Below are 12,477 nucleotides of genomic sequence, written 5' to 3'. Positions count from 1 at the left end.
CAGGAAGCCAAATGTGTTCCAGGCTACAGCAAAAGCAACGTGGGCAGCAGGTCAAGGGAGGTGATTCCCCCTCTCCATTTTTGTGAGGCCCCACATGGAGTGCTGTGTCCATCTCTAGGGCCCTCAATATAAGAAGGACCTGGACCTGTTGGGGCACCTTTCCTGTAAAGACAGAGTGAGAGAGTTGAGGATGTTCAGCCTGGGGGATGCTCCAGGGAGAACCTGTAGTACTTTCCAGTACCTAAAAGGGCTACAAGAAACCCGGAGGGTGTGGATGTTGACAGAGAAATTCTGCTGCATCAGGCAGCAGCAGAACCTGGGAAAGCAAGTCAAATAGGCTTTCCCAGGCATTGCTCTGGAGGAAGACATTCCAGACAATTTCTAACCTCTGCACCGGCTGGTTTTTTTCATCTTGTTTGCTTGCAAAGATGTTTATGAAAATGTGTTGGTCTGAATGACCAATCATGTCTGATTGTACTGGAACAGTGTATAAAAAGGTTGTGCCTTTTAATAAACATTGCTATATGCCCTCCAAGAAGATTGGAATATATCATTATTTCAGCCATCCCAAATGTAATAATGATAGGGGAGGGACAAGGGTATGCAGTGATAGAAAAGGGAAAATGGCTTTTCACTGAAAGAGAGGGAGTTTAGAATAGGTGCTAGGAAGAAGTTCTTTGCTGTGAGGGTGGTGAGACACTGGAACAGGTTGCCCAGAGAAGCTGTGGATGCCCCATCCCTGGAAGTGTTCAAGTCCAGGCTGGGGCTCTGAGCAACCTGGTCTAGTGGAAGGTGTCCCTGCCCATGGCATGGGGTTGGAACAAGATGATCTTTAAGTCCCTTTTGACCCAAACCATTCTATGATTCTGTGATATATTGTTCAATATTCAGATTTGGTATTAGCAGTTATGATCCCATCCAGCTTTATTTCATCCTCTTTTTTAATCTAGACTTTCAATTAAAACTCCCACTAGTTTCACTAGGAGCATTTCAGTGCCCATGTAAAGAGTAGGGATAATTTTATGAATGAGACAACTCCTTTCATATTACACCCAGTGAACTGAAACTTAATGTCATTCCAAACTTAATAAATTCAACCCGTTTCTGAGAATCTCCTTCAATCACATTTGGTTTCCTGAGACATGCAGACTAATAATTGAAATATTAAATAGTATAGCATTTTTATTTAGCAAACTCAGATTCTGATAAAAGAACAAAAATACAATTTTTTGTATTTTGAACAATTGTATATTATATATTGTATATATTATATACAATATTATATACAATATTGTATATTGTATATTGAACAATTCCATTTCTGGTGCAACTCCTCTGAATTCTTGAGAGCTGCTCTCATCATAACTTGGGAGGTTTTTTTAATTTCCTTTAATCAGAGAAAATTATACTCTGAGTTTCACTATTCCCAATGACATTTACCAGACTATTCAGGGTTGACTTTTTGGTGGGGTAAAAGGAGTACTTAAACATCTTGCTCTATTCCAAAGAGGAAAGACAGAGGTTGGAGCTATATGAAATTAACTATCCCAAAAAAACAGAGCAAAACACAATGGGAAGTTAAGGACTGTAGCTTTTCAATCTCTGTTTAATTTAGAATTTCTTACCATCTAATGCTATAGGAGAAACTAAAATTGGCCTGACTCCACCCTTGTGATGTATGTGAAACCCAGATAATTTCACAGTGTGTTGACTAGAGAAGGGGTACCAAAGAGAATATCCCATTTATTCCTTAAGCAAGGAGCAGGAGAGGAGTGGAACTGCTGCTTGCCCCTGTTCCCTGAGGCACCCTCCAGTGTGGTAACATCAACAGTTAAAATAGGTAACACTCCCAAGTGGTTTCCATTTTATACATCCATTATTCTGGGACTGTCAGATATTTCTGTAAATATCTGAGGTTTCATACATCCCTAAATAGCCTGAACTAAATATACATAACCTCACATCCATCTTCTGTAAATAGGCAATTGGAAAGTAGGGAGAGATTGTCTCCAGAATCATTACTGTAGGCTCATCTTGTTTGGGGAACTTAATAAAATTTTCCTGTTGCAGTTCTGTCCATTCCAAAGGCCTTTTTTTTGACACTCAGGAGTGCTGGGATTGTACAGCAAGAGATGAACTGATGAATGCTGCTGACAAGAGATTTCCCCTCTTTTAATTCCTTGCATGGGGAATTTTTGGGACACTGAATCATTACAGCTGATTCTTCTGTTTTCTGTTATGGAGTTGTATCAAGGACAGTTTACAACATTTGCAGGTTTCTTGGTTATAAAATTAACAGTTGAATGATTTTTTGGAGGTTCAGTTGCACAATATTGCTTTCATATGGGAACAGATATCCATATCATCTTTTTGTCCAACCTCCATTTGTTCAAGGGATCTTTTTTTCAGAATTATTAAATTAATAATTAATAATATAAAATAATACATAATAAAATAATAAAAGCAAACTATGAATAATTAATAAATAAATTTAATTTATAATATTCTCTCCATCTTCTGCTTTTGTTCCTGTTAAAAAAAAAAAAAAAAAGAATATTCTATTGCAGTGCAAAGCCTTGCAGGGCTTCATCCTAGAAATGCTTATTTGTGTGAAAACTCCCTTAATGCTGAAGTAACTTTAGTGAACATCAACAGGTCTGTGGAAAAGTGTATGGATGGGCACAGGTGGGCAAGGCATCATCCTCTCCCTTGTCACAGGTTAACAGGCATTGAGTGTTTTCAGGGATGGCAAACCCATTCTATCCCTGTCTAAGAGAATAGCTGGGAGATCCAGATACTCAGTCGAGTTGCTAAGAAACCTAAAGAATTTTAAAGTATGCAAGGTTACAAGGCTAATCTAAACTTAGACTAATGCTGTGTAGCATCCCCATGGCAACCAGGAGTGAAAGGCATGTGAGGTAAAAGCAGGGGAAAAGACAGAATAATAATCAGCAATCAAACCTTGGCAGGGTTTATTTTGATTATGTTCTCAATGAGTTAAAGAATGCTGCTGGCCTGCTGAAGTTCAGCTTGTCTGCTGGGGACACATCTTCTCCTTGCTGGTCCAGAGCAAATGGTGGATGGCATTTCTAAAGTAAGGCTATACTGGCCGGCTCTGAAAGGAGCAAATGAAAGAGAAGTTGACCCGAACATGTGCAATGTAACAAAACACTCCTTATTATTTAATATAAAGAAGAAAAATTCCATATCAGATCAATTAATTGTTCCATTCCTCTCTTTACATTTCTTTTTGCCCTGATCTGTTTGCTGTGTTATTTCCTCTAAAGCATAATCTGCTTAATTTTGCCAGTACTTGTGCTATTTTAAGTATGTGAATGATATCTGAAGCAGAACCTGGGTACAGAAGTCAGAAAAATCATCTTTCTCCAGTATTGTCATACAGCACTGGGTTTTATCTGTTCATGCTTGTGCTCCCACATAAGCAAGAGACAAGGCTGCTGCCTGAGGAGGTGTTGTCTAAATACCCTGCAGAGCTGTGGGTCAGTGACTTCAGGCTTCACAGCCACCAGCATGGTCCAGCAGCAGAGCTCACATTTTCTAGCCTCAGCCTTGGGATGCAGCCCTAGTGCTCCTGAGCCCCTGCAGTGTTTCCTGGAGTGCTGAATGTCATGAGCAAAACTCTCCTGAGCAGTCAATTGAAAAACTGGCAGTGCCCCACTCCTGAGGTTCACTCACTCAGAAAAGGTCTGATTTTGGGGTCTTTGAACTCAAGTTTATTTGAAAGTTTTCATTGCATTGAATGGTAAATTACAGCACTTTTGAACAGACTTCTCAGTGCTAGATAACAATGGCCCTGACTCTTCACCTGAAATCTTCCTGGTTCTCTTCACGAGTCCTTGAGTAGACAACATTGGTAAATCATTAGAGGATATCACTGTGCACTGCAAAAATACTGAGGTGAATATTTCCTGCTCAGCCATCATCAGTCATATGCTTCTGTATTTTGGATTTATGCAAACACTAAACTGGGCGAGGTTGATCCTCTCAGCTTGACCACCAATGGATGGATGGATGTGCATGAAGTTTGTGAATATTCTTTGGATCAAACCAGGTAATGCTCTTTAGTGTTTCACAACTGAGTGCCATTACAGAGAGGGGATCTGAGCTCCAGGTTGCCTTCTGGTTGCTTTTCACACCCCACTGGCATGGGACCTACATGGAAATGCTTTCTGCTCATCCTACCTGAGCTGTGGTACTTAGCAAGTTGAATCCTCATTTCTAGAATACAGAGGCAAGCAAAACAGGCACTGTGTAATCACCACCTGCTCTGGAATGAATAAAATACAGTCTGTTAGAGTTATGGGTACTCCTCAGCATCTGAGGCATTAAGACTCCTATTTTCTGCTTGATAAACAAGGGTCTCACACAAATAAGCACAGCCAAAGACCATTTCCCAAGTTCCTGTTGCTGTATAACATTAGAATATCTTAGAAATTGAGTTCTTTGATTAAATGTGGATTCTTCCAATGCAGGCATCCACACCAAATCACTTCAAACTCTCATTCAAAGTCTTTACAAGGTTGATTGTTCATCTTAAAGCAGTGCATACAGCTGGTCAAAGAAATCACATTTCTGATTTCACCAACTCACTGTATGTCCACCAAGTGTAATAGAGGGTCCCAAACACCCCTGTCACAGAGCTGTAGTATAATTCTTTTCACTGTACTAAGTTCAAAGATGCCATTCTAGATAGAGATGGGGATACAGATAATGCTCTATTTTCTGCTCTTAAAAACAAAGAATGTTGCCAACAGTTCCAGATGGGGGTAACCTTGAACATTTTTGGCAACCTGGAACCTCAGCAGGTTTGATAGAGTTTTCCTGCCTTGCTTTCATGATACTGGAAGTTTAAAAGAAGAAACAACTGATCTGCAAATTTGACAATGAATCATTTGTTGAAGGTTACATAGTAAGACTGGGGCATACAAGAGACCTGAATTCAGTCTCTGGGAGCCTATAGATGCCATAGAATCACAGAATAAAATGGTTATGGTAGGAAGGGACCTTAAAGACCATCGAGTTCCAGCCTCCTGCCATGGGCCACCCTCTAGACCAGGCTGCTCAGGGCCTCATCCAGGCTGATCTTGAGCACTTCTGGGATGGGGAAATCACAACTATTCTGGGCAACCTGTACCAGTTTCTCAGCACCCCCTGAGTAAAGAATTGCTTCCTATTTTCTAATTTAAAGCTCTTCTCTTCTTGTTTGAAACCATTACTCTTTGTCTTGTCACTATTTGCCTATATAAAACGCCACGCGCTCTTTTCTTCATAAGACCCTTTTAAGTCTTAAAAGGATGCAATAAGATCTCCTCCAAACTGAACAACCATCTCTCTCAGCCTCTCTTCATAGGAGTTGTTCCGGCCTGCTGAGCATCCTCTTGGCCCTCCTCTGATATCCAACCACTGCTCTGTCCTCTTCCTAACTCTGTTTTTTACTCTTCAATCCAACAACAGTGATATAACTTGTGTCCATTGGGAAAGCTGTTCTTCCTGACAGATGAACTTTTCACTGGCTCCAACTGACCTGGAGCTTCATGGAGACAAGGGAAAAAAACAAATTGTGGAAACATTGAGTTCAACTCAAACCTCAAAGATGTCAGCAAAAGTCTTTCAGGAAGTTTCAATGAGCTATGGATCAAGTCCACAATGTTTAAGCAATAAAATACTGTGACATTCTCATTAGATGGTCAATGGTCCATGATGCCACCTGTGGAAATCCTCTTTACATCATAAAATCAATCTATTCTATGATGACAGTCAAATGTTTGTTATAACTAGAGAGTCAAGGACTCGTGAATTTTTAATGTTTCAGTCTTAAATGCCTTCTATGAAAGTGTTTATATTTTCTACCTTTTAATCTACGTTTCCTATGCCTCCAATTTAATATATTTAATATACTACTAATGCTGAGTAATCAAAATGCTTACAGAAAAAAAAATCAACTATGATCTCATCAATGAAAGGACAAAAATCATGAATTCCTTAGTGAAAGTAGAAAGCATTAAAAATAATTGAATCAGGTTATTCAAAAAGACCTAATTTTAATGTAATTGAGTAATTATGCTAAGTAAATAAAAATTGACTTTGAAAATGGCTAATTATGCTTGCTGATTATAAATCTAAATTAAGAACATTTTCATTACAATATTATAATTTCATTAATATTTCAAGGTTTGGGAAAAAAAATAAAAAACAAAACAAAAAACTCAACCATCATGGTGAAGAAATAATCCAGTGACTTCTGCAAGTTTTCAGATAAATCTTGCTGCTCCAAGTTGGGGTCCTCTAGGATGCATACTACAGGCTGAAAAATGAGTGATTTAGGAATCTTTAGTGACTCTTTAGGAATCTGCTTTAAATTTTGGTGGAAGACTAGGATACTATTTTAAAAAGTTAGTTTTAAGTGTATCCAACCTGCAAGCTTCATTGCCTGATTTCATATGTGATGCACAGAGCTGGTTATTAGGTGATGAAAAACCCTATTTCAAGCTTTTGAGGACAGTTATCAAAATATTTCTAGCCCTTAGCTGGATCCCAACATTTTAAATTCACAATGATTTTCTAAATAAAAAAAAATCAGTATTGCTTTTAATATTTTTTGGTTTTTCACATGTTTCCTTTCAATATATTAATTTGCCCAACATAATCACAAGCCATTATCAGGAGAGATGTCATTCCCCTGTGTGGCAATGTCCTCTTCTTTTGCCTTTTCAAGAGAGATTTTATAGATTCATTATCTGCCCTTCAGTCTGTTTCCAGTGCACTTTACAGTATCTGGGTTTAAGGGTTATTTTTCTTCCCATTTTTAAAGCATTTTCTTCTTAATTTGGAACCTGCTGCTGCCACAAGCCATTCTTTCATTCAGCTGCATATCCCAGGTCTGAAACTCATCCTAGCATCTGTTCCCTGAAACTTGAGCAGATGGAAGAGTCCAGGAGGGACTGCTTGTGCCAGTATAAGGTAGCTTTGTCTTTCTGGGGTAAATGTTCTCCAAGAGGAAAACTGAACCCCAGAAAAACTTGTCAGGAAACCTGCAGTAGTTAAGGGAAGGGATCTATAAGTATGTATGTATGTCTTAGGGGGGGAAATAAACACGTTGATATTAGCTAAACTACAAAGCTACTATATTTTCAAATGTATTTATGGCTATATTGAGTAATTTTCCTTGAATTGTCTTGTGATTGTCCATACGATCACCTTAGGTTTGTGACGAGTGCCCTTAGACAGCTCCTGAGCAAGAGACGAGTAGAAAACCTAAACATATTTTCAGGAAAATCTAATTAAAATATGCAGTGACCCAGTAAATATACGAATAAAAGTGCAATCCAGTGCAAACATATGCAAGGACACTGGATATCCTGTAAGATGGAGAGAAAAGAAATTCAATATTTGATCTGTTTGTTTGGTCCTTCTTGCAAGGCAACCTAGTGACCCTGGAAACCCCAGAGAAGGATGCACCTTCTTTGCACCAGCTACTTGGGTGCTGAATTCTGTCTTCTATTCCATGATGTCTTCTGAAGGCCCCTTTGGGATGACCTAACTCCATACCACTTAAAATGTGGTTCTGTGGTTTTTTACTTAACTAAATAGGAATCTGTGGTTCCCAAGACCCAGTCAGAACTGCTCAGTCATTGAGGGAGGCCTGGCTGCTGAGATGAGCAGGATAAGGACATCACTTTTGATGAGAGCACTGCTTGAGGAGGAGCAGCTGTAGCTGCAGATTATTACATTTCAGCTATTCAAGTTTCCTGTGTTTCTTTTGGAAGGAGTGCAGCATCAACCTTCACATGGAGGCTAATTCTACACTCTGGGAGTGAAAGGCTTGGTAAGAGTGATTTGTCTAATTGATGAGGACATAGTCACTTTAAAGGCTCTCAAGAGTGCATTTCTTTTAATAGTTATTTTTTCAATTGTGCACACAGAAAAACAACATTGATTTTATATCATGCACAATATACCATAAGAATATATCAACAAATATCTCCTGTAAAACACAATATCTCTACTTCCTGACTGAGCCATTGACGATACCATTCAATTCAGGATTTAATTCTCCCCATTACATACTCTTTGTATTTCTTGACTCCTTTTCATCTCGCCTTTACAGTTTTCACTGATTTATTCTGTTTGTTCAGTAGTGAAATAAGCATAATGCAAACCTTTTATTGATGAATAAGCCTTCCATCTCTCCTGACTCTCCCTGTGGGTGAGGACACTGCCCAAGAGGAACTCCTGGAGGTGCAGAGCCCTCACCTCACAGAGTAAGTGATTGCACATGCTGAGATACCCTTCCAAAGCTCAGGAATCTGAAGTCATGTGTGTAGTAGCAATTCCATTTGACATCCTGAATCTGTAATCCATCAATGCTGACAGATCTTTAAATGGTTTTGTAAATTAAATTGCACTTGAGTACATATTTTGGCTCACATAATTTATAAGTCTTTGTGACAGAAGTCACCAGCAATTTTTAAAAATAATATGAATTAATTTATTTTGATCAGAAAGAGCCCAATGACTTAGGATGTTCTGGAAAATAGAAAAGGGAAAAGTTGCTTATATTATTAAAGAACTAGAAAATATCCCAGTCCCATTAACAGGATTTTGCTATTAAAATAATAACTTATTCAGAGACACTTTGCATTCCTAGCTGAGCAATTAGACCAGGCTTCTGGAAGCTGTGCTTTAATTCAGCTGTTGTGTTGACTTGCCTTGGGAGTTCAAAAAAATCATCAATTTTTATGTGTAGACAAAAGAAGATTAAAAAGTTTGGTAGAAGCACTAAGATTTTTCCATACTTTTACTTTGGTGAGCACCAAAGAGAAATGTAACATTCTTATTTTCTGACTTGTCACTTTGAGATAATCACATGTCATTTCTGCCTGGATATGTCCAGCTCTCTGCATTTTTTCAGGCTGTGATAATTTCATCCTTGTTAAAAAGTGACATATATGAGTAGCTTTAAGAAAACAAGTTATTTCCCTTACACTCTGAATAATGGAAGATTTTCTGCCCACTGAATTTCATAACTTTTAGTACTGTAAAAGGATGTTATTTAAATTTTTCTAAACAACACTTAGATTTTATTTTTGAACTTAAAAAAATTTTAAAGAAACCCTACTCTTAGAGTTTTAATCTAATAGGAAAATACCATTCCTATACCATCATCCACTTATAAACCTTTTAGTTCTGTTATCCTTGGACAGGGGAGAATATACCTTTTATAGTCATCCACATAAGGAAAGACGAAAATAATTGTTCACATGGACCCACATGGAGGAAAAATCTTCAGTAACAGGAACAATTTTTGCTTGACTTCAACAGCACTTAAAAGAACGTGAGATGAATTCCACCACAGCAGCTTTCATTCAGCCCATTGCTGTACAGCATGATCAGCACCTCACATCTACCAAACAAAAGTTATGCCATAGTAAACAGGTCACCTCCCACAACAAAATGTTATCTTCTTTTGACATGGGGAGAGCAGAGGCTGTTTTACCATGGACAGCAAAGCATTCCACGTTGACTCCCACAGTCTTTTTCCAGATAAACTGGCAAGACACAGAGGTGAGACGGTCTGTTCCATGGGCAGGAAAATTCTAACGGGGTGGGGAGCAATGGTTTACTCAGGGTGGCAGCCTGCCACACGTGGGGTTCCCCAGGGATTGATGCTGTGCTCCACACTTTATAACACCTTCCCAAATGATCTGGATAGCAGGACTGAAAGTGCCCTCATCAGGTGCTCTGATGACACCAAGCTGGGTGTGGAGGAGGACATCAGAAGGAAGAGGTCTCACAGAGAGACCTGGAAGGGCTGCAAGAGTAGGTTAGTGAAAACTATGAAGTCTAACAAAGACAAGTGCAGATTCCTGCCCCTGGGATGACACAGCCAAAGGGCCCTTTGGAGGCTGAGCTCTGTGTGGATGGGGAGCAGCCTTGATGAAAGGGGCCCTGGGGCCTTGTGGACAGGAGGCTGAACACGTGTCAGCAGTGAAACACATGCAGTAATAAAGGCAAATGAAGGTAAATGAAGGTAAATGAAGGTAAATGAAGATAAATGAAGATAAATGGATCCTGAGCTGCATCCACAGGGATAAGGATGTACTTGTCAGACCTGGAGTGCAGTGTCCAGCTCTTGTCCCCACAATTCACAAAAGACACGGACAGACTGGAGAACATCCAAAGGCAGGCCATGAAGATGAACAAAGGGCTGGAGAGCCTCCTCTGTGAGGAAAGACTGATGGAGTTGAGTCTTTTAACTTTGAGAAGAGCTGGCTCAAGGATGACATCATCACAGTATTCCAGTACTTAAAAGAGCACCTAGAAAAAGGGTGAAGACTCACTGGGAGTCACAAGGAGAGGACAAGGAGCAACGGGGACAAGGTGCACAAAGAGAGGTTTAATCTCAACATAAGAAGTGAACATTTTACAGTGAGAACAATCAATCACTGGAACAATCTCCCCAGTACTATGGCTGAGTTCATATCACTGGTGGTTTTCAAGATGTGACTATATGATGTGGTAGATGATCTCACCTAGGCTCCCTTTGCCACAAAAGATTGGATCAGGAGATCTTTCAAGGTCTCTTCCTGCCTGGGCTATTTTATTATTGTTTCACCTGGTTTTGTCTCAATTCCTCACAGGGGTAATTTAAAATGAAATTCTGACCTACTGTTGTAGAATATAAACATACCAGCACACACATCTCAGCTGATTATAAACAGTAAGATGCCACAGCTGGATCTTAAAAGAAAATCTTGCAGATGTAGGACAGATCTAGGTATCCTTAATGAATTTTGCGAGACCATTTTTCTAAAAGAAGCCAGTGGCTGCTTTCTTGAGTCATTTCACTCAGTAGTAATAAGGACTGAAATGAAAATTCTGAAGATCAATAAAAACATTTTGAAATAAAAGAAGAAGGTTCAAACCTCCTTAACCATTCCACATCTGAACAAGCTCTACAGTGCTCATCCTAACAGAAAACAAGCAGAGATAACTGAAAAACAGATGAAGTAATTGAAAAAGCATACTTAGGGTAATTTTCCCACACAATTTTAATGTAAGAAAGGATCTTATTTATGTACAGAGCTGAGTTAATCCCAGCACATATGAACATGGGCAGCAAATTGGATTTTGTGCTACAGATGGCTTCTGCAATTTTTGCTATTTGAAGTATCATATTGTCCTGTGTCACTGAGTCTCCAGGGTCCCAAACCTGTTCTTTTTTTTTTTTTTTTTTTTCTTTAATATATAACAGAGAACATTTCCCCTCCATTTAACTCATGGAAAAAGTCTTAAACCAGGAGTTCTGTGAAGCTGAATTAATTCGTGCCTGCGGAGCACTGTGAAGCACTGTGGGGAGACATCTCCTAAAATTGCAAAATACTTTTGCTGTTACAGTCAAACTCTCAGTGGAGTGATATGAAAAGAATGTTCAGCGTGAACAAATGTGCAGTTTGTGAATGGTGCAGACATTTACTGACTGTGGTGAGCAAGTGCTGGTGTCTATCTCATCCACTCAGCTGCAGAAACAGTCACTCAGCACTAATTGCAGCATTTCTCCTTGGCAAACAGGTGTGCTGAGCCCTTCTTAAAATTCAGGAAAGAGGGTGGCATGGAAAGAGAATTTATTTCTTTGGTGTTGATGTTTTGCTGTGCTGGATCTCACAGTGTAATGACATACTGTGAAATGATTAGGTGGAAATTAGCATGTTTGCTTCTCTGCCTCCATTTTCGTGCTTTGAATAAATAGTTTCACAGGTTTGCCTGTTTCTGTGGGTCACTTTTTCCTCGAGGTTTGAAGCAAACCACTGCAAGGTTTTCTTGGACTAATGGGCTTTGGTCAGGCTTTTTAGCACAAGGTGCAGCACTGGCTGTAGTGTTCAGTGTCTGCCTCCAGAGCTAGGGTGGGATTTGTGTCCAGGTAACCCTTGGTCATTCTTCAAAAGAAAACCCCAAAACCAACAAAGACAAACAAAACCCAAACAAAAACAAACAAACAAACAAACCCCTTAAGAAAATATTCAAAAAGAGAAAAATCTGGTACTGAGATTGGTTAACAGTGAGCAAGACCAAGACACCAGTATCTCACCTACAAACAAGAACACTTTAGACACTGGACATGCAAAGCATTTCAGGATAGTCATCCCAGAGTACTTTTGCTCATAAAAAGAATATCAAGTATCTGATTATCCTGATGTGCTTGAAAACCCCTATGAGATGTGACTGTACAGGGCACTGGGGAATCCCAGGGCTACAAGGGTGCACTCAGGGCTGTTCTGGCCTGACCAGCAGGGAGGTGATAAAAGTGCAGGAGCCCCTCTGTCCACAGCCTTTTGTGTTCCCAAGGTAAAGGCTCCTACCAATCCTCTTTGGTACCAGTGACAGCAATTGTATGACCCCCATGGACCAGGGGCACAACAGCCTGTGACATCCCTTCACAGGGTTTATATAAAAAAA

The sequence above is a fragment of the Prinia subflava genome, chromosome 1 (genome assembly GCF_021018805.1).
Source record: "Prinia subflava isolate CZ2003 ecotype Zambia chromosome 1, Cam_Psub_1.2, whole genome shotgun sequence".
In the NCBI taxonomy this organism is placed as follows: Eukaryota; Metazoa; Chordata; class Aves; order Passeriformes; family Cisticolidae; genus Prinia; species Prinia subflava.
Note: the sequence above shows the minus strand (reverse complement) of the source record.